The sequence below is a fragment of the Stegodyphus dumicola genome, chromosome X1 (assembly GCF_044657685.1).
Source record: "Stegodyphus dumicola isolate Sdum_Otavi_A_Nest chromosome X1, ASM4465768v1".
Lineage (NCBI taxonomy): Eukaryota > Metazoa > Arthropoda > Arachnida > Araneae > Eresidae > Stegodyphus > Stegodyphus dumicola.
The window spans coordinates 28488876-28511536 of NC_140780.1; the positions used below are offsets into that span (position 1 = coordinate 28488876).

Genomic DNA, 22661 nt, shown 5'->3' on the forward strand with positions numbered 1-22661 from the left:
ATACGGATAAAAGATTCGCGCTCCACCAAGCAATAAAAGCAAGAAAATGAAATGCAATCTATCCCATAATGAACAAAATGAAATAAAGGAGAAAGGTAGATTACTCGAAGTTAAAGAGAAATGCAGATCAAGATAAAGCAACTTTTTACAGCCTAAGCTTAGTAGTACAATTTGATTTTCATAAAGTGCTCGAACGGAATTCGGTCTTATTTTCATTTTTTATTTTAAAAAAAGACTAGCATTTTATTATAAGTATTATAGAATTTGTGCAATTCAAATACCATCAAAATTTTTCAAATTGTGTATTTTGAAGCATGTTTAATTTTTTCACATTTTCTTAATTAAATTCTTCGCTTAGTATCATAAGTGTATATGCTGGAATAGAAAACGGAATGCTGGAAAACGTATGATATAATTCATGCATCATATAGTAATAATTAACAAAATTTTGACGTCATTACCGATCGAAATGGTTCAACAGTTTTTGAGAGTGGAATAGCTAAACTTTCAAAAAACTAGACAAATATAGTCTCTGATTTTTGTTACTATCTCAATCATAAAGTAATTTGTTACTTTATTGTTACAATTATTCCTAAAGTAAAAATATCAAAATATTAACTGGTAAAAACTGTACTGGTATAGCCTCGGTTTGTCTTAAAACACTGGCCTTTGCAAAACTTCAAAAGACCTAGAAGAACGTTGAGCAGCTGTTGCGTAAAATATATTAAGGTGCAATAATCAAGTGTCAAAAACAGATAAAATGCAGACTTTCAAAATATTAACTGCTAGAACTGTACTGGTACAACCTCGATATATCTGAAAACACTGGGCTTTGCAAAACTTCAAAAGACCTAGAAGGAAGTTGAACAGCTGTTGCGTAGTATATATTCAGGTGCAATAATCAAGTGCCAAAAGTAGATAAAATGCAAATTTTCTTATCTTACTTTAATTTTTGCAATAATAATAATCTCTTCTTTGGGTAATACATTTATACCCAAACAGTTTTTCTCGAAGTTGAAAATAAATAAGTATAAAAACAGGAATAAGGTTGATTAAGAGCATCTATAATTGGTATAGTTTCTAGCAAATTTTCTCCAAAGTTGCAAACTTTATCGAAATCGGAACACCATGAGATGTTGTAGCTGAAAGCTGTGGTAAGAAACAAAGAAGTTTATAATTTTTGCATCTATTTCCCCGTATCCGCCCAAGAAAAATTTAATAAATAAAAAAAATAATAAGTTGTATATTTCATTCTCAAGTTTTATCCTACATGGAAAGTTTTTCTCAATTTATTTATATTCCGTTTATTTTAAAATTAAGTTATCTAATGTTTAATTCAGGACATTAGATTTATTTGAAAAAAATTTCAGAGATAAATATTCATAAATAAGATTTAAAATTTATTTAAAAAATTTTTCATTCTGGTTTGAAAGAAACTGGCCCATCAGGAGATTTTAGATTGGACCTCTTGCAGTTTGAGATCAGTGATCTAAGACATTAAACCACAAGGTTAGCGTGCTTTAAGTGCTAGCTGTAAAAGGTTGTAAACCCTCGCGTAGTTATGTGAAACATATTTCTGTATCAAATGCGTTATTAAAGCTGTTAGCGATTTAAATTACGATAACAGACTTTTATGAACTATTCTAATTAAGAATAAATAATCGTGACTTCACGTCAAAAAGAATAGTTAATTTATAGAGAAACTTAGTTCTAAATACTATTTTTGATTTAATGATATGAAAAACAAACACTAAATGAAGTAATATGAAGGAAACTCCTTACTATTCAGAGTTAAACCTAGGCTTTTGATTTGAATAGATTATTTCAGTACGAAGAGATGTTTTATTTACCAGTTTTGTGATTCTGTCCAAATTGTGATTCAACAGGTGAATTTCAAGATATTACATAAGTTTATACAGATAAGTTTAAAAATAAATTCCATTAGGAACAACTAATTTTTGATACTCGGAATAAAAAGTTAATTTATAATATTAATGTTAATATATAATATTAATGTTAATATATAATATTAATGTTAATAATTAATAATTAATATTTAGACATTTTTGTTTCGTGTAGTAAATTCAACATTCAGCTCATGTTGTTTATCTGTTTGTTCAATCCTAATCAAATGAAATGTATACAAATGTATGTATATATTTTTTAAAGTATTTAAAACTTAGTTTTGGATACTTATGTATAAAAATACTTTCTTTAAGTTCTTCAAACTCGTTGTGTTAAATATATAAAAATATTTTCAAGCTAACATCACCGATGTATTATTTACATACGCAAAAATAACTCTCCTGTACTGAGTTATTTTTGCGTATGAAAGAACTACTAGTTAATTCGCCTTGAGTTACAAAATGAGGTTTACAGGAAAGATGTACTCTCTTTAAAAGTATGATCACCTTAGTGATAAAAATTCGGTGGCTTCCTCATTTTCTGTAATTAGATGTGCATTGGGATGTGGTAAAGGCGACTAACTCACTATGAGGCGACTCATAGTAAATGCCAAATTATGGTATTTTACTATATTTATATGTATTACTAATTGCGTTTCTAGTTGCAATACAGAAATAACAATCTGACCAATAATCTTTGGTTCAGACCACAAGCTCCGAAAAGTTTTGAAGGGCTAACTAGCTGACGACTGGCTTCAGATCTCGACAAACGAGCTGATTACAAGAGCGTTTCTGTGTTTTTTCCTTGCGTAAAGTAAACGCGAGCCAGTTTTCCTTAGAAAATCCTGCACCAAACCTTAACTCCTTTAAGCAGAAATCCCTGGTGTGCTTTCTATAATATATTACCTAGACTAGAATTCCCAATCCAAGTTGCCGGACGTTTCGCACAGGTTGCACGTGTACCTAAAGCTGGTCTATTCCTTATATTGAAAGAATTATTTTCAGTCACAATATAGTTCATAACATTTTGAACTAGATGGAATCAAATTTCTTCTTTGATTTTTAAATGTCAGATTAAATGGGAATACAACAGAGATTATGTAAATGATTTACATTTCTACATGGCTTTCTTATTCATCGTTTCATTGCGTATTCTTACGCTTATTTACATTTCCTTCTCATTTTCTTTTTCTCTGATAAATTCAGTACCTTTAAATCCATATTTCTCTTTGCGTTTTAAATTAAAACCGCGAATAGGTTTAACTTAGATTTTGATCACTTAATATCCAATTATTTAAAAGTTAATAAATCAGTTTTATATATTAATATATGTTAAATTGCTCAACATATAATTATTATGAACATACAATAGTCAGTAATATGATTTCCTTTTTTTAATCGCTTAAATTATAGTTTTATGTACACTAGGTTTCCTTCAACAAATACCTAAAATTCCAAAAAAGCAGTATGTACAAAATATTGTTGTACTTAAATCTGTGGGTGTTTGAAAATGTTTTATTTTGTATTCGAATTTAATGTAAAGCCAAACCTGTTTTCAGCAGTGTAGTACAGAAATTCAGAAAATAATGCGCATATGTTTTCCAAAGAAGAAATTTTCAGAAAACATTTCATGATTTAAATAGCAAATTAATTCTAATATGATACCTTTTTAGTAGAAGATACTCATGACATACCTTTGCATGAATTCAAATGGCTATGAAATTACATTTTCTAGCGGTTTGATATCGCTTAGCATCTAATTCAGAATTAAAGCATTGCATTTTCTTTTGCCCTTCAGATCAGACCGTAATTGCCATGACCTTGAAAGCTTCTGAAAATATACCTCAAGGTGTTTAAAAAACCTGCGTATAAATGGCAGTAATAGCAGTATTTCCTGTGCATGCAACGAATTCAGTCTGACTTTCTGGCATCAACCTGGAGATCCTATTTGCGACAAGTGCCATTCATCACATTCTTTTAATATGGAGCTACCAAGTTTTCTTCTTTATTTGTGAAACACTGCCCGCTTCACTGGATGTTTTCCCTCCTATCTCAATAAATTAGATCTGTTCATCTATGCTCTGCCATTATCTGTCTGTGCACGTTCGCTTCCCTTCACGAAACGAGATTCCATCCCAGGCAGAAATAAGCGTTTTGCATTCGCTAACTGTGTAGTGAATACAAATTTTGTCTGTGAAGTGAAAGATTAGTGGGAGGTTATTTTCAAAAACATGATGAGCCGATTATCTTATCTGTGTTCATCTGACTTTTTTCTCTTTTTCCGTTTTATAAAATTTGACAGTGCCGCTATTTTAGTACTGTTTTTAGCATTTAATGTTGAATCCATTTTTATAGGAACTCATTTTGATTTAGGTAATTTTTCAATTATATCTGTCTATTTAAATTTGTATACACAAATAGCTTTATGTTTTTCTACAGCTATATGATTTAACTCAAAATCATTGCGATACAGCAATAGGCAATTAGAGAAATTAGTACTTATTAGAGAAATATACCCAATAATCATTCTAAAATTAGAGAAATGTATACTCAATAATCATTCTAAAATTATCCCATAAAGAAATTCCAAATGAATTTGAGCAAAATTTGAAGCCCCATATCTTAGATTTTTCATGTAAAGGAACAAGTTCCCAAGTAAGTCGAAAATTCTATATAGTACAAAATCAATGTCCCTAAAAAATAAACCTAATAAAAATTACTTTTGTTTTCTTACGACAAGATTCGCATATTGTACAATACGTTTGGCACAAATCATCAATATTTTGAGTTTCATTATATACGACTTCAGTTCTTATGTCTGACTTAATAATTCTTTGTAATTCTACTTGAAAATTTCAACATTTGTTCGACAAATTAACGGACTGAAATGAAATATATTCCTCGTTTCATTAACTTAAAATAAAAATATACTGAGAGAGTAAATTTAATGTTAAAATATTTTTATTATTAAGGAGGGTAACATAATATATCGGCACTAACCCGGATTTTCTGTATGCAGCCATTTTTAGTTAGGAATTATTTTTATTCTTAAGCCCTTTTTCTGGTGAATAAAATTCAGATTGCCTTATGTGATTAAGAGAAGAACAACATATTAATTCTAACTCATTTTATTACTATAAAACAGTATCAGTTATCTCCTAACTATAATAAATCATAACACTGAATATATTCTAAATTATCTTCAAACAATATCCATTTCATGATCTCCGTTTAACTATTTAGCAGTATATATTTCTATTACAGTATAGATTTACTGTTCTATTTAGCAGTACTACATATTTCTATTACTATATCCTGTCAAACCAAAAAAAAATTCATTCCAATTAGGAAGGATTTACACAGCACCTAAGGCGCACAAGTATCATTTGGTTTGGTTTATCTCAGTTATCTCTTAACTACAGTAAATCATAATACTGAACTTCTTATAAGAATATTTTATTATCTTCAGATAATATCCGTTTCATGATCTCCGTTTAACAATTTAGCAGTACTACATATTTCTATTACTGTATGATTTCAAATCAAAAAAATAAATCTTTCCAATTAACAAGGATCTACACAGCACCTATAGGCGAACAAGTATCATTTATTTTGGTTTATTTTATTATGGCAAAGCACTCAAGGTCTATCTATTTAAGAAGAGGGATGCTTCATGGAGGACTTTCGAAGACAAATATTGGTTAATCTTCAAAACATCATAAGGTGCTTTAACTTTGATATTTCGATTCTAAAATAATTAAACAACGTTATCAGCATTTCTGATCAAGTTCTGAGTAATCAAATTTTGTACATTTAGTGACTGTAGTCACATTGCTGGTGCTAAAGAATATGTGAAGTTAATAACAAAGGAAGATTTAAGTCTAAATAAAATTTGTTATCTGAAGGAGAAATGTTTATGTAAAAACTGATTACTTGTCTACATGAAAGATGTTTTATAATCTTTCGCTATGCAATTGGAAATTTTCAGTTTTTCAGTTTGTGCTATTACTGATTATAGCATTATTTCATGTCTCACTAAGTACATTGCATGATACATTTTGTGATAAACTGACTTCAGTCGAAGTACTGTGTAACACTTAAAATTTCAGATTTTTCTAAATTTATGAACATTCTGTGATTCTTATTTGTTGTTTTCATTACGTAGGAACATAGAACGAAATAAGTATTAAAAACCAAGCACTAATTCTTTGTGATGTTCTTATGTAAACAAAACAAAAATGGAAATTCTGGGGGCAAATTCAAAACATGCATTAATATATTTATTTCGCTCCATGTATTGTTAATTTACTGAAGTTCAAACATAAGTAGTTTAAAATGATATAATTAAAACCTTCTTTGATATACAAAGATTTCATTCAAATATTTGAATAATATTTTATCGCGATAGTTTTCAAGTAGAGTTCCATCTGAAGAATATTCTCATTGCTCCTTTTCAACATAATTGCCGTGTAAGAGTTCAACAGTAACCGTTATTAAATAGTTATTCTTTATGCATTGTTTATTTCATTTAACGAGAAAGAATACCGAGTGATTTTTTACCATATATACTCTATAATTTAAAAGAAAAGAATCGTATTAAAGTATGTTATTATCATAAAGACATTCCTTTCATATCACTCAAAAATAACATATAATCAAGTATTTACTTCCAGTATAGCTTAATATAGAAGCATCAGGTAACTAGCGTTTCAACCCACCAGCGGCCGAGCGGTAATGTCGCTGAACAGTGGTAGTTCGGTCCGAGGTTCGAATCCCGCGAACGGGCGGACTGCATGGGTGTTTTCGTTGTTTTCCCCATGTGTAACGTGTGTACGAGCCAGTTTTCCTTAGAAAGTCCTCCACGAAGGTATCCGTCCCCTTAGGCAGATAGCCCTAGTGTGCTTTGCCATAATTAAATACACCATTAGTGTTTCATATAATTTTTTTAAAAGATAATAGCACTTTTTGTAATTTAGTGTTAAGTTTTAAAATTTTGCACTTGTTTCAACTAAATTAGTGTTCTGATAGCTCGTAAAAAGAAATAGTATTAATTACTTTAAGGCTTAGTTTACAGGTTTAGATCAGAATCAAAGAGTCTTCAACTGAACTATTAAAGAATGCCAAGGCTGGCCTAGGCTGCATCCTAGATTTTCAAATTTTGCAAAGACGAGAAACACTAGAGCCGCTAACTAATCCTCAACAACTGCGCTACTAGGAGTCTTTAACCTGGCCCACATTATTTCTGCCTAAAATTGCATTCTAGTACTTGACCTTGATTTCTTGGTCAGATCATAAAATGTGACCGAGTGCACTCGTCACATGCTGTGTTTTTTATTCACAGAAATCTGGTCGATGTTGTGAGTTATTTTTTAAATGAAGTGCTAAAGCTATAACTGAGGCAAGTAATTGCCATCAAAAGGAATTTTTATATCGTCAAGCAAAAGCGACTAGGTTCTATTGGAAGAATTAAATATTGCGTTAAGGTAAGCAAGAGATATATACTGCGCTCTCGGAAATAAAATTTTTTACTGAAAAACAAATTAAAAAGAAGAAGAGTGTTTCTTTATTATACATAAAAATAAGATAAGTTTTGAAATGAAAAATTAACATATCGACTTATGATTTGAAGATTAAATTTGGGAATTTAGGTGGGTTGAGTTAGTGACCAATAAAAGAGGAAGATATTTTCTGTTAGAAGTCTGGTTAGGAAAGGAAGTCTGTTATGGTTTATGTAAAAGATTATCACAAACAGATTTTTTTCGTTAGATTAAAAATAAAACTCCCAACATATATTTATATTTCCTTGAGATTTTAGTTTCCGTCAAGACTATTGAAGTAACCTTAGGCTAATGTGTCAGGCAAAGCAATTTACAATTATTTATAATGATTTACAAATGTGTGGTTTATGAAAATGACGATAAAGATGCAGCTGTGATGCTCGAAACTGTTCTGTAGAATAGAGCTGCAAAGACAGTAGTGTGGTGCTAAAGGATGAGGATTTCTTTTCGAGCTCGGGAAAGGCCCATATTTGAACCAATATACTGTAAGGTTGTATACTGATCATTTTATCAACAAAATACCCATTATTTACAGGAATATTTTTAACCAAATGACCGAATGCTTGCAACTTAATGCATTCAAAGAAAATTATCGACCTCTTCTGCCAGTTATATGTCTAGAGCAATGATAATAGTGGGCCACACATAGAAACCGATATTACACTGACGATGAGGAGGGAGAGGACACATGCAAATAACCAAGACTTATGAGGAATCTGGAATTTGCATCATGGCATTTGGAAGATCATTTAGCCTTTGATAATCACTCTACCGTACAGGGACACAAAATGAAAAGTGTTTATTGTTTTAATTTTGTGCTGAAAACGTATTCGAAATTTTATCAAACGTTTTTGAAGCAACTGCTTTTTGATAATATAAATATGAGACTTTTTATTTGAAAGACGCAAAGTTAGACCACTGTTACTCCAAACGAACACAAATTCCTCACCACTATTCAATAAAATGTACCGGAATTATATAATGAGAAGAAGAGTAAAAATGATAGGTCTAATCTGCAAGTGAATATGTTTGCCTCATGAAAGTAGATTGTTGTTCCCAGCAAAGATAACTTCACAAAATTTTAAAAAGAATCTTTACTCTTCTTATAGTCATATTTTATAATGTTTAAATTTTCAGAAATAACTTTGAAAGAAACTGTAAACAGGAAACTTAGAAAATTTAGATTTAATGCAATATTTGTAACTTTTTGGGAAGATAAAAAGTCTTAAAACTTAGTGTTCAAAAAGGATTGAAAAACTCTATTTGATTAAACTTTATCTATGTAAATAAATATAACTTTAAGTTGCTGAGAAATGAATACATTCAGCCTCAAAATAAGAAAAATGCAAGTATTCCGAGATTTATTATTCCAAAAATATATTGCAATGTTCTATTGTTAGAAATCGGGGAGCATCTAAACTTCTGAACTCTTTAAAAAGTTAAGAAAATATTTTAAAATCTCACCGAAATGTTATTTATTTATATTTATGTTACTGTGAAAGACCGAAATTGGAGACTATCGACTTTCACCGGAGAATGTCAACATTCACCAAATACGTCGGTGAAAGATAGAATATTGAATTACATTCTTGTAAATTCGGACTCTCACCGGTGTATGTCGACAATCACAGATGTACTCTGGTGTAAGTCGAAAAGAGAGGAGTCGACAAAGAGTAATTTGTAAAGAAAAGTTACTTTTTATAGATGAGATTTATTTTCAAGAAATGCCTCTGAGAGAAGCAGCTGCAGCTAATTCGAGAAGCGGTGGGCAAGGCTATACATGCCGTCATTGCAAAAAGAAGTGTTCCACAAATAAATGCACTTGTAAAAGTAAGAGGCTTTTGTGCAATTCAAAGTGCCATAATAGTTTAAGTTGTTGGAATAAATAAGAATTGAATCACATAATTTAGTAAGTTTTTTATTATTATTATTTTATTTTCTCATTTAGAACGTACTGCATAGTTAAGCAAGTTTTTAACTTCTATTATTTTCCTTTCTCATTTTGAATGTACTGGGTGTTTTAAGTTCTTATGTTCTTATTTCAATTCTCAAGTGCGTTTTTCCGCGACTGAATTACGGAGAATAAAGTGTAATATTCTTATATGTTCAACATTCACCATTAGTACACGGTGAATGTCGACATTTACCGGTATAAGTCAGAAATAAGAGTATTTGGAAAATATTTCGGACATACACCAAGCGACTATGTGAATGTCGACATTCTCCAAGTTTCGGTGTTTCACCGTAATATATATATATATATATATATATATATATATATATATATATATATGTATATATATATATGTATATATATATATGTATATATATATATAAAGCATAAAAATTGAAATAAACATTCCTGACACAAATATATTTCCTAGTTTTTTACGGAAAATTCTCTATGAAAAGGAGTTAAAAAGGCACAATTTCATCATAACAGTTTTATTTTTTGCTTCATATCATGCGGTTTCAGTCAATTTACAAATGACTCTCAGGAATATGTGGAAAACATATGAAAAAAGTTTGAACAGCTTGCATTCTAAAACAATTCCTTACTGAATACAATTCCTTTATTTTGAATAAATAAAAGAAAAGTTGTGTGTTATATAATATCAAAATCTTTGTTCTTCTTGAACAAAACGGAATTTTGTCCCAAATCTTATCACCAAAACAAAAGGATAGTTCTTGAAAAAGTAGTCACGACATGCAAGAATTCCGATGAAGCGCAAAAAGCGTAACGGAGACATCAGAAAGGATAGAAAACAGCCGAATGGTTTATTTTCTGTCCTCAATGTACCAGCTTGAAACATAATCCGTTGTTGTTATTTTGCATTTTTCACTCAAATTTTTTACGGAAGATACACAGACGCACGCGTTGAACCTACAAAATTCCGTGCGGACTTGAATCTTAAAGGAATAAACTACTTTAAACTCCTGAGAACTATTCCACTTAAAGAAATAACTTTTGCTGTGCGTGCAATAAATGTCGAAGTTTCCACAAAATAAATATTTCTTCTGAAGAAGAAGAACTGGACGTTTGTACATTTATTACCTCATGCAATCGCCACGGTCATAAAATTATAAGTTATACATAATCAATAATAATATATCGGTTTGTATAAGGAATGTATAAAATGCACCTAGATGTTCAAAAAAACAAACACAGTACAGCTACTCCTGTAAAGACTGTTTTGTCTTGAATTATGAAACGAGTTGCGGCTAGCATTTTATCCACTCATTTCCAAACACACCGTATACGATATATATTTGGAAATGGAGTAGATTAAAACACTTATTTAAATTCTTGGCGTTATTTAGGTATAAGGGGATTATACGAGTATATATATAGAGAGGATATTTAAATAACACCACCCAAACACTTGATATTATGAAGTAAGGGTTTGAAAATTAATATTTAAGGACAAGCGCCGCAATTTAAGCTTAAAAAATTTACTTCTTCGAATAAGGGTTTCTTTTTCCTCTGCTGGTTTAAACGTGTTGTTGTTGTGTCTTATCTCACTTGTCTGACAGTAACATAAGAACAAGCCCACAAAATTCATCGTTGTACGGAGTGCAAGATGGTGCCTGGCAAGAGCCTTGAGCACCATACAGGTGACAGTACTAATTCGCAAACTGTTCCCTGACACCAACCTCTCTAGATGACTTTCGGCTCGCTACATATTTATAATGCCCCATGCCGTATTAACATTATACTTTTACAAACATCCATATCTTCTCTGGGGTTCGAACCCGGGCCCTTCTGTACCCCAGTAGGCTCCACTAACTACTATATCATCTGAGGGATTGTTTAAAATATCATGTGGACGGATTGTTACTGGGCACAGACAAAGAAAATAGCAATTTTGGAGAAATTTTAGACAATGTAACTTTTTTTGCTCGCAGCTCCTTCTAAATCATTCGTTCACGAACATCGCAGCGTTTGAATAAAACTATTTTCTGCATTTATGATAAATTGACGGGTGAAGCCAAGTAACATTGCAATTAAATCTAAAAGTTAAGTTTAAAAGTTTAAACGTTTAAATCTCATACAGCGCGATCGTGTTGCTTTTGTTTTATATCGACAAGAGCTATCATATTTGATCGTGATGCGCGGTTAATGACGTGTTTAAAAACTTCTGAAGTCTAGACGCTCAGTACTACTGTTATTTGTTCTTCGCCTTATTCCTTAGTTTTTCAATTAAATTAAGACAAGTACTATCACGTTGCTTTGAATTTCTCCATAATACTTTTAGTGAGCCTCTGAGACTCAAATAGTTGCATACTGCTCCGATACTATGCAGTTGCTCGGATACTATGCAGTTGCTCCGATACTATGCAGTAATTTAAGTATTGTATTTTCAACCACTTCATACACTTTTAAATTCGATATTACTTGCTCTCTAAAGTGAAAACAAAGAAGTGTTATAAAAGTTAAATTTTCCAAAACGTCATTTCATGACAACAGTACAAGTTTGTAGCATTGTCTAGTAAAATACTCGAATATTGTTTTTTAAAAATTATTTTAAATAAGTTAAAAATCGGAAAAACGGGCCTGAACGGTTGATTAAGATACCTAACGCAAGTTTTCGGAACAATAAAAAATAGGAAAAAAAATCTGAAAGGTTTCAGATTTTAAATTTCGTCCAAAGAGGCGTTTTTTTTTTTTTTTTTTTACATTTTGTGTGTTACCTTTATTTTCTAAATATGTTCTCTGCACTTAATAAAATTCAGTTCAATAGCAATGTCGCAAAAAAATTTTAAAACAAGAATATCTTTAGAATTTCCAATACACAGTTCAGCGCGCTGAAGATAAAAAGGTTCCTCCCCCGTAGAGTATTGCCATTGCTCGCTTTGAAATCCTTGAATTTGTGAATTTGTTAATCAAAAATTCTTTAAAGTGTTACAAAACATGAAATCGATAATAAAACAAATTCCAAATTTCAAATTTGCTCTTCCACATGCCCGTATTCGTAGGAGAATTACGTCATTCAAAATTCAATGGCTCTATTTACCGTTGTTTTATCAAAATGCGTTGTTTTATCAAAAAAATTTTTAAAATGAGAAATATACATACATTTATGCAGATTTTTTATTATTTAATTTATTCAAATATAATGCAGTACTCTAACATTTGGTGGCAACAGTTTGAAAAGTGAAATGGACATTTATAGTGATTCAACGCAAAATCGCGAAACGAAAACAATACTCCTTCAGGGACAAAGCCCCTTTGTATTAATTATCATAAGGCAATTGTCCAGCATTGCTTATAAGGGATATTCCCCTTCACCACTGCATGCCTTCATGGTGCAGTATGGCCTGACCATGAAGGCATGCTTCATGCTGCATGCCTTCATGGTCAGGTCCGGCTGGTGTCGGAATAATAGTAGTTCAAATCTGGGGGGGGGGGAGAGTATCGCTGATTTTTTGTTTTTCATGCTCCGAAAAGCATATAAGTTCTAGTTAATTTACGTGTCATTGTCTAGTAGAAGTTTAGTGAAGAGTCTAGCGACTATTAGCTGGTCTTCTTACAACTATAAAATATAACCTAAAAGAAGGGTTAAAATACCCTTTTATTCACTCAAAGAAATACTACAGACGGCCCCTCTCGGGCTTACAGGAGAGCCTCCACTTGGGGCTTAACTTAAGACAGAAAATCAGGAACTAAAAGGCTTCTAACTATCTAAACTTTAGCGAAAGCTGTACAGAAATAATTAAGCAAGTTGTCCCGTAATTAAACCTCACAGGCGAATACTAGCAGGCACGTAAAAGTACGGCCGCGCGTAGTGAGATAGGCGTAAAACAACGACGTGGCCCGAAGGCAGAACACGCTTTACTGAGAACTTCTGAGTTTCTACGGAAGTGACTGAACTTCCCATAAAATACTGGTTCTACTTCATTTACATAAAACGCGATACTGAAATCTCATTCTGGCAGGAAGTTGTAGGTGGAAGTGACTGAACTTCCCATAAATACTACGGAAGTGACTGAACTTCCCATAAAATACTGTTTCTACTTCCTTTACATAAAACGCGATACTGAAATCTCATTCTGGCAGGAAGTTGTAGGTGGAAACCAAGAATTTAAAGGAAAGGGTTTCAAAATTAAAAACGACTATTAGAAAATTTAAATAAACCCTACCAAAAATAGACCTAATAGTCTCTATTTTGGTTAGTTTGAATGGTTTCGGTTATTTTGTTAGCCCTTTCATTTTCCTGTTCTATTCTTCTACTTATTATATTCATTTATTGTATAGACTTTCAGAAACTGAGATTTAAACCTCCTGTGAGATAAACTTGATTTGATACAAAGTTACTGCACTCTATACTAAGTGCTAACTGCATTTATTTTAGATTTTAGATTTGTGTGGTACTGTAAATGCTTATTGGAAGTTTATACAATGTGAAATCACTCAGATATACATTGGAAAGTGCATTTCATTTTACCAATTTACAAATGGCAGATTTTATCAGTTATATTTATAATCGTAGCCCAAGTTAGGTTTGTAATAAACGCTGGTTAATTTCCTTTTAAACCTGCACACTAACCTAAAAGATTTTAATTGGAACTTAGTAGGCAAATAAGACAATCTCTAAAACACCCAGAGTAAGAGTAAAAAGTAGTTTCAGTATTCATCAAAGGTGTTAAAAATCCAGTAATCTTGATTTAGCGTATTTTCGAGCTTAAGCGTTATGACTGGTGCAAAAAAAAAGACGGCTTATATTTTTACTCTGCAAACGTAACGAAATAACGCAAATAACTATTTACAGTCTCATTTTCATTTATGCCCGCAGAGATACAAAGTAGCTTACATTACAGCGAAACGTAATTTTCTAAGATATAATATTTAATTATATTCTGATGCCAGAGGATCTTAAATGTTGTTGAATTCACTGCAGTAAAAATCCATCATATATAAGCAAACTAAAACTAGCCAAATATGCAAATTCATTATGAAACACACATAACCTTTTACAGGAAAAAAGAAAAACTTATGAGCTTAAAAAAAGGGAAAATGAGAGTAGAACAAAGGGAGAATCAGAGCTTCATGCCCACTAGCGGCCGAGCGGTAAAAGACGCTGAACCCTGGTAGTTCGGGACGGTGATTGAGTCTCGATGAACGGGATGGCTGCATGGACGTTTCCGTGGTTTTCCCCATGTGTAACGAGGATACGAGCCAGCTTCCTCAAAAGAAAAGACCTCCACAAGGCCATCCGTACCTTTCCGTGCAGTGTCTAAGGGTGGAGCACGTAATAAGTAAAAAAAAATCAGAGATTCAGTTTTATTAATTATTTACAGTATTATTATTTATTTACTTTTGTTCTCCCCTTCTGAGATCTCTCCAACGTCTACCTGAAGTTTCCTTTACATGAATAAATTTTTAATACCTCAAAATTAAGATTTGACAAAGAAATTACACATATAGCACATCAATTGACTATGAAAGACTGCAACATAAGCTTTAGCAAGTTTAACCTTTGAGTTCTTACACTTCGCAGCTGAATATCAAATTTTGGGTGAGATATAATTTTTTTAAATTAGCACATGCGAGAATAACAAAAATAAAGTATATTTACCAGAATTATTTTCATGTGTCCCTAAAATAAAAATAAGTATAAGTGAAAATAATGATCAAATTTTGAGTACATTATATTTGTTTGTTTGAAGAAAATTTCTATAAATTCTTTTCTCACTTTTTTAGCTTTTAACAATTCTATACAAAATTACAAAATTAGTATTGGTCACTAGTATTGGTCATTAGTATTGGTCACAATACAAAATTAGTATTGGTAGCTTACAAAATTAGTATTGGTCATATACGTAGATAATCACTGCCATTAACAGAGATCGGTGAATTTTTAAGGATCACAGAAGTCCTGATTAAATTTTAATGCAAAACAAACATCATATTCAACATCTCTGCACATGAATCTACGTTTCCACTTTTAATCTAAATCTTCAACTTCCTATGTCATGTTGCTGCAGATAATTTTATTCATACTGGAATATTATTTGGTGGACATGAAAAAAGTTATGCTTGGCAAATTATTTGACTCAAAATTAGAGAAAATTAAGATATTACTTTCCTCTTTCTTTCCCCCTCCCCTTCCTTAAATACAAAGAAGCTTCTTGCTTCTCTGTATTTAAGGAAGATTTTTCCAGCTTATATTTTAAGTTGCAAAATACTTAAAATGTAATGAATGGAAATATTCGTCGTTTGCTTCGGTAGAAAGGTTTTATTTATTCGAAGGGAGAAATTTTACACAATGAAGATAAAAGTAGATTAATAGGTTCTATAAAGTGTCTTTAAACCTCACTAATATTTATTTCAAAAATAATTTAATGTGCTATGGTATGCTAAAATATTTCAAAAATTATATAAAGCAATAAGTCTCTGAGTTAATGAAAATTCGTTTCTTTCCACAAACAGACTATCCGTCAACCTTAAAATTTAAGAGCGCCATGCATCATTGAAGGTTTTTAGAACGCATGCCAAATTTTTGTATGCGTATTTGAATTCAATAGCTCCTTCAATTTCGTTTTATCTCGAAACCCGTGTTCAGAATAATAACTTTTTTAACTGAAAATAGTTAGATTATGAACATGTGTTGTTTTGAAAGAAAACACATTAGTTCTCGTACCCTGAAAGGCTTATAAAAACGTTTAACAGGAGACCGATGTTTTAGGAGCACAAATTAGGAAATCACCGTAGTCATACTCGAGCATGAACACTAAGGAGATAATCAGCATAAAACACATTTTCTGGCATTTGTTTCGAGCATTTTCTTATGCGAACTAGACGTACTTATACATTGCAGTATCAAAGAAACCGTAAGAAATCTTCAGTGGCCTGCGAAGGTTGCAAAGAATTAAACTAAAGTAAATCTATCCTTTTTTGTATTTTTACAGATATTTAAGTCTATGACTTTCAAATTAAAGTGCCTAAAATGCAATGTTGAAATCAAAAGCAAGTTTCACTAAATTTTGGTCCAAATCATAATCCATATCTTAATAATATACTCAATCTAAAGAGTAAATGTATATATTTTATAACAAACAGGACTGTATTTAGAAGACTATAGTTATATATTTGTGTGCATTTTAGTTGGAAAAGAAACCGCCAATACAAAATTTAAACATAAGCACAAAAGTAGCCTTAGACAAAAGTACATTTTGAACAAACTCTGTAGGTTTCCAAGAGGGATCAGACATAGATTCCTCTTCTTCAGAAGCAAAAATGCTTTGCCTGAAAAAAGCGAGCTGTATCTGATCGCCCTTTTTTCGATACCGATAGAAAGTTACTCAATTTACACCTCTGTAATATTGCTTTTTGCCTGATATATATATTATTTATACATATGTATGCATTTTTTATTTTATATTAACTTCAAATAAGGAAAAGCAGTGCATATTCTAAACAATTATATATATTTAATTTCAATGGCAACTGTAATATGTAATAATCATCTCAAAACAGATTGATTCATTTTAAGGGGGCTCATACACCTTAAACCCCTCATGATCTTCGAATATGTGACTGTTGCAAGAATTGGGATATTTTATTTATTTTAAAAGCAATTACTTCCAATCTTTTACAGCTGACTACATAATATAGCTGCTTTGGAAACTAGTAACCAGAAAGTTTGTGTTGCCACAAATATTTTTCGTAATTTAATCCTCTTTGTGACAAAATATTTCGCCATGTTTCCACCTTGCGCGCATAATATTTTAAAAATGGCTAATGATACATACTTGAAATTTGATGGAATTCTTTATATGGGCACTATTTTCTAACTGAACCAAAAATCTGATGAATATTTTAATATTAAAAAATTTTATGGGTGAAAACATTACAGACTTTTTAATAAAATACATTTTATAAACTCAACTCCAAATAAAATAAAAATTTAAAGAATTTTATGTTCACATTAGTTTCCAAATGTTATAAAAGCTATATATTAAATATGGAATTAACTTATGCAACAGAATGTTTTAAACTGTGCGCGCAAGGTGGAAACATGACGAAAACTTTTGTCACAAAGCGGATTAAATTATAAAAGTATTTGTGGCAACACAAACTTTCTGATGACTATTTCAGACAGCAGCTATATTATGTAGTCAGCTGTAAAAGGTTGGAAGTAATTGCTTTTAAAATAAATAAGTTATCTCAATTCTTGCAACAGTCACATATTCGATGATCTTATGGGTTTTAAGGTGTATGAGTCCCCTTAAATGTAGTTTTTCATAACAAAAAGTTATCATGGAATGTGACTTTAAGCTACCACTGAAAGCCCTATATTTATCATTATGCGTAGAAATTAATATTTTTGTTATAAGCAGAGCTAAGTTTTAGAGTCAAAAGTCAAAACTGTAAGTTAATTGTCAATAATTAAGATTCATTTCGTAATAATTTCATTTTCTAAAAATTTATTTTCTAAACCTCGTAAATAAAATTCATTTCCTTTATGACTAAAGAGTTACCAGTATATTGTATCCTCTTTCATTTCCCCTCTTTTTGGATTATGACTGTAATCTTTCTTTTAAATCAAAAGTCACATTATTGCATACATGAAAGAAAAAGGAAATGTGATTAAATATAATCTATCAATTTACTCCTTGGGGATTTGTTCACAAACGTGCTCGGATATACATTTAATTTTATGTAGAGTGAAAATTATGTTTCCTTTCCTCGTATCTCTAGTTCTGCATGCACCGCGCGACATTAGGTTATTTGCTGAGCAACAACCCGCCCACGTGCCCGGAATAGTATATTTTTCCAATTCCTAATAGAAAGTATTCTGCAGAAAAATAACTTGAAATCGCAGAATAAACGCATATTCTGCTACTAAAGTTGCATAATATTTCCTCGAACCTCTAATGTCATTTTCTTAATGTAATACCTATTATTATTATTCTCACTATGTGAATGAGATTCCAAATGAATTTCATATGCACATACCTAAAGAAATGCAATATTGGATTCCTTAGTGTATATCAGTGAATTTCCTGAAATACGAAATATTTTAAAATACTTACTATAAAATATTAGCGTATACTTAAACTAGGCACATGAAACTATTTGTAAACTTTTAGACTTTGCTTAGTCATCAGAACTTGTTTATAAGAGGAAGTTGAAGTTAACAATGATACGAGCTTCGTATGTTCAGATCAAGGAATTGAAAAAACAATAATTTAAAACTAAGTAATTAACTTTTTTGTAATGCATATATTCTCTAACATATTTACTAAATTTTAATGGTGAAACATATTTACTAAATTTTAATGTTGAATGGTGAATTTTAATGGTTAGTAAACCATTAAAATTTAGTAACATATTTACTAAATTTTAATGGTATTTACTAAATTTTAATGGTGAATTTTAATGGTAAAGTCATTCGAAATCTACTTTAATTTGAATGAAACGAGCGAAAACTGGTTAACACTGTAACAAACTTTTAGCACAGTAAAGCTCTGTTTTTATAATCTGCAATGATTTCGTTCTCCATACAAGCAGTAAAATATTCCCACGCTTCATAGAAGTCTCGAGGACAGGTAAAACGTAAAGGTCATTTGAAGCTATTAAAATAAGCAAGCATACATTGTTTGAGCACATTAAGGCACTGGATATAAACTGGATATAAATTTATTGTATTTACTTTATAACAGTTGATACCTGTAACAATTAGATATACTCCCCCCCATAAGATTAAAATTATCATTTTATATTTATATAATTACTCAAAGTTAAACAAAGTATCCTTTCAAAAATTGTTGATTGTATTCAATTAAAATCTTTAATGTAAAAAATGAGCTCAACATTTTATGAATTTCATTTCTTTATCTGAGCATCCTTTAAATATAAATACATGCTGTGTTATATACTTGTCGTTTTCAAGTCGCACATGACAGCGTGATGGTTAGCTTTTGAGCCCATATTCGAAGGCCACTAAAGAGGGGATGTTTGTGAAAATAGTATCTTTTTGAGATGTGGTCCCTTAAAATCTATCGAAGAGTTTGGTAATAAGTGAAGAAGGATCATAAATTCTCGGATTCCATCCCTCTTTATGCTCTCATTGAAGCACGGGAGGACATTTATGCAGATAGCTCTCGTATGCTTTGTCAAAATTAAATTATCCAATCTGTTGCTTTTATGCTTAGATATGTTTAACATTATATCATTTAACCAAAAATAACATCTTTAATACCATAAAACTTCTCCATTATTATATTGTGATTTGTTCAAACTGAAACAAACGTTTTCAAAATGCATTTCAGTCTTTTGGCTACCTGCATATCTGTCTTAATTATTGCTTCGAGGGTATTTAAATACATTAATCAATCACCAAATGCATAAATTTAGCAATAACTTTTGCCTATTATTCTGTTTTTTAAAATCTATAAATTTTAGTAAATGACCAAATTCTGAAATATAGATACTTAAATAACGTTACCATTAAAATCATGCTTTTTAATGCAAACCTTTTTGATCTAGCTGGAAGCAGAGTATAGAAAATACATACACGCACAAGTAAGATTTTTCAAACATAGAAACTATTTTTGAAAAGCATATTTTTATTAAATTTTCAAAATCCGTTTTTTGTAAAAAATGCCGTACATAAGCGATAACTACTTCGCGTAACTTAAATTAATATAATGCTCTACAGTTTTATATCAGCGTTTGTACTTTTCATAAATTTCTAAGGAAACAGTACATATAAATAATTAAATTCTACTTTTTTTAAAAATATATGAGCTTTTATAATTTACTATAAAAAAAGTTATACAACTATTTTGTATTAGTTTTATAAAACTGAAAACATGAAACTTTTTTATATTAATTACGAGTTGCTATTAATATTCTATCTTTTTAAAGTATGGAATTTTTATGAATAAAATGGTATTAGAAAGAAACTGATTAATTGCAATCTATATACAGCATCGGAAAAAAATTCAAATACTCGGGTAATTTTAATTAATCTTTGTTTGAAAAGTATGATATTCAATAGCAATTTTTGAAAATTCTTTAGATACACATAACATCTGCCTGAAACCAATATTATAATATTCCGCAATAATAAATAACTTGTGTCAAAAATTTCAGTTTTTAATTTTCTCGGGCTGAAGAATTAAAACAAAATGAATTTTCTTAATTCTTGAAACTATTTCTATAAATCGTACAGTCTCTCTTTATTATAAATAGGAAAACAATTTTTTGGTTTCATTTTCTGGGGGTTTATATAGAAAAATATACAGTTTAAATAAAAAAACACATTTCATAAAAACCTGTTGAACTCACCTTTATAATTCGTCGAATTCTAAACGTTAGCTGGTGTGGAACAAAATAAACTTCTTCCAACACTTAAAACAGAAACAATACAAGGAAGAACAAGAAGAAATGAAATCGCGAACATTAATGACAAATATACCATAGCAATTCAAGACGATGTTAAGGCCGTGATACGTCAGAGTTCTAATCGCCTTACCTTGCGAGAAGGACGGTTGTTGTGTGAGACTGATGGTTGGTTCACAGTTAGCCCATAATGCTAATACTCAGTGCGGAGGGCGCGAACCCTCCTGTTCTCATCACTCATCAAATAATGGTAAAACGAGCTGGGACCACTAAGCTTACCACTCCCCTGTTACTATAGCAACTTTAGGACGACACAGAAACGGCTACATGTGCTTAGCCAGGTTTCATTTCCTATACCTACTAACTGGCTCTTCAAGCCACGTGGTTTCAGTTTTCTCACTTTGTGGACTTTTTTTCTTCAGAGTTTTATTATTTCCCTTTTTTACCTCGGATCGAGTTCGATAACAACAGGTTCATTATTTCCTTAATCATTATATCATCATTGGGTGATCTCAACTTTGTCACACTGTTTCTAACATAGAGTAAAGGATCGAGTAAAGTATTTTACTCCAATAAACAGGTAAATTTCTTGGGAAATATAATCACATGCAGGCACAAATTAAAACTGCAACAATAAATTTTATACGATAATAAAAATTCAATAAATATATATACGTTGATGTTAACATATTTATTCGATTGAGTTGTCTTTAAATGAAACGTTAAATTACAATGTTGAATCCTTCATCCGCCAGAAATCATCACGCTATGTTTTGAAAACTCATTACGGTTTTCGGAAGATGAATTTTTTGCCTGTTTATTTGCATCCCTTAGATGGTCCGTATTTGGAAAAGCATGAAAGGTCTTAGGATTCTTGACTGCATAAAGAAAACTACTAAGCTTCGGGATAGATATGATGGGTGCAAAAAGACTATCATATATGATAGTATTTATATGATGGTCTATGAAACTTACAGTTTCATAACGGATTTTAAAGATATAGGTTTCTGAAGGTACTATATTTTAAACGAACTGTATGCAAATTTTTGATGCAGTGACTCCCAAATCTAAAGAATAATTTTAAACAGAATGTTGTTTTACAACATACTGATACTATGCAACAAATGGTCTCTTTTTGCGTCTTGAATCTTCATTCCAATCACAATTATGGTGAAGACATTCAAAAAAAAATATTGGCTGTTCTCAGTGTTCTCGCGAATGTTAGGTTGTGCATTTTAAAAATCACTTTATTTCTTTATTAGATTTTATCATAACTTCTATTAATTTTTAATATTTTAAATAGCTTCATTGCCAGAGGCCAGTAATGAAATTGAAAGGCTTACTTTGTTAATGTTAATTCAGTTTGTTATATAACCTCAAATTCTTCATGTAAAGGAATAGAATATTTTTAAATTGACATATGAATGATAATTAAATTTTATAACTGGGCATTTTATTTACAGAAACCATACAAAGATCAAAGACTGAGATACAAAGATTTTGATCCCTTCTTCTAGTTCTGCAACTCTCTTCATAAAATCCTGTACCTTATTTCGAAAACGTTACTCATCGTCAATTTAAATCGTTCATATCTGTTAATGTAAAAATTGAGAGACCTTTTAATTTACATTCCTGACTGAGAAAGATCAAAGACTGAGATACAAAGATTTTGATCCCTTCTTCTAGTTCTGCAACTCTCTTCATAAAATCCTGTACCTTATTTCGAAAACGTTACTCATCGTCAATTTAAATCGTTCATATCTGTTAATGTAAAAATTGAGAGACCTTTTAATTTACATTCCTGACTGAGAAAGATCAAAGACTGAGATACAAAGATTTTGATCCCTT

General features: G+C 30.9%; 1 protein-coding gene across 1 annotated transcript in view; it reads right to left on the reverse strand.

The window, feature by feature from the left end:
- The window catches only part of LOC118199015 (uncharacterized), a 321168-nt gene extending 300143 nt beyond the window's left edge, over positions 1-21025 (reverse strand). The window contains exon 1 of the mRNA XM_085807260.1: positions 20760-21025. The gene's annotated coding sequence lies outside the window, so the exon portion shown is untranslated. The remainder of the gene's footprint in view (positions 1-20759) is intronic.
- Positions 21026-22661: the final 1636 nt, after the last annotated feature.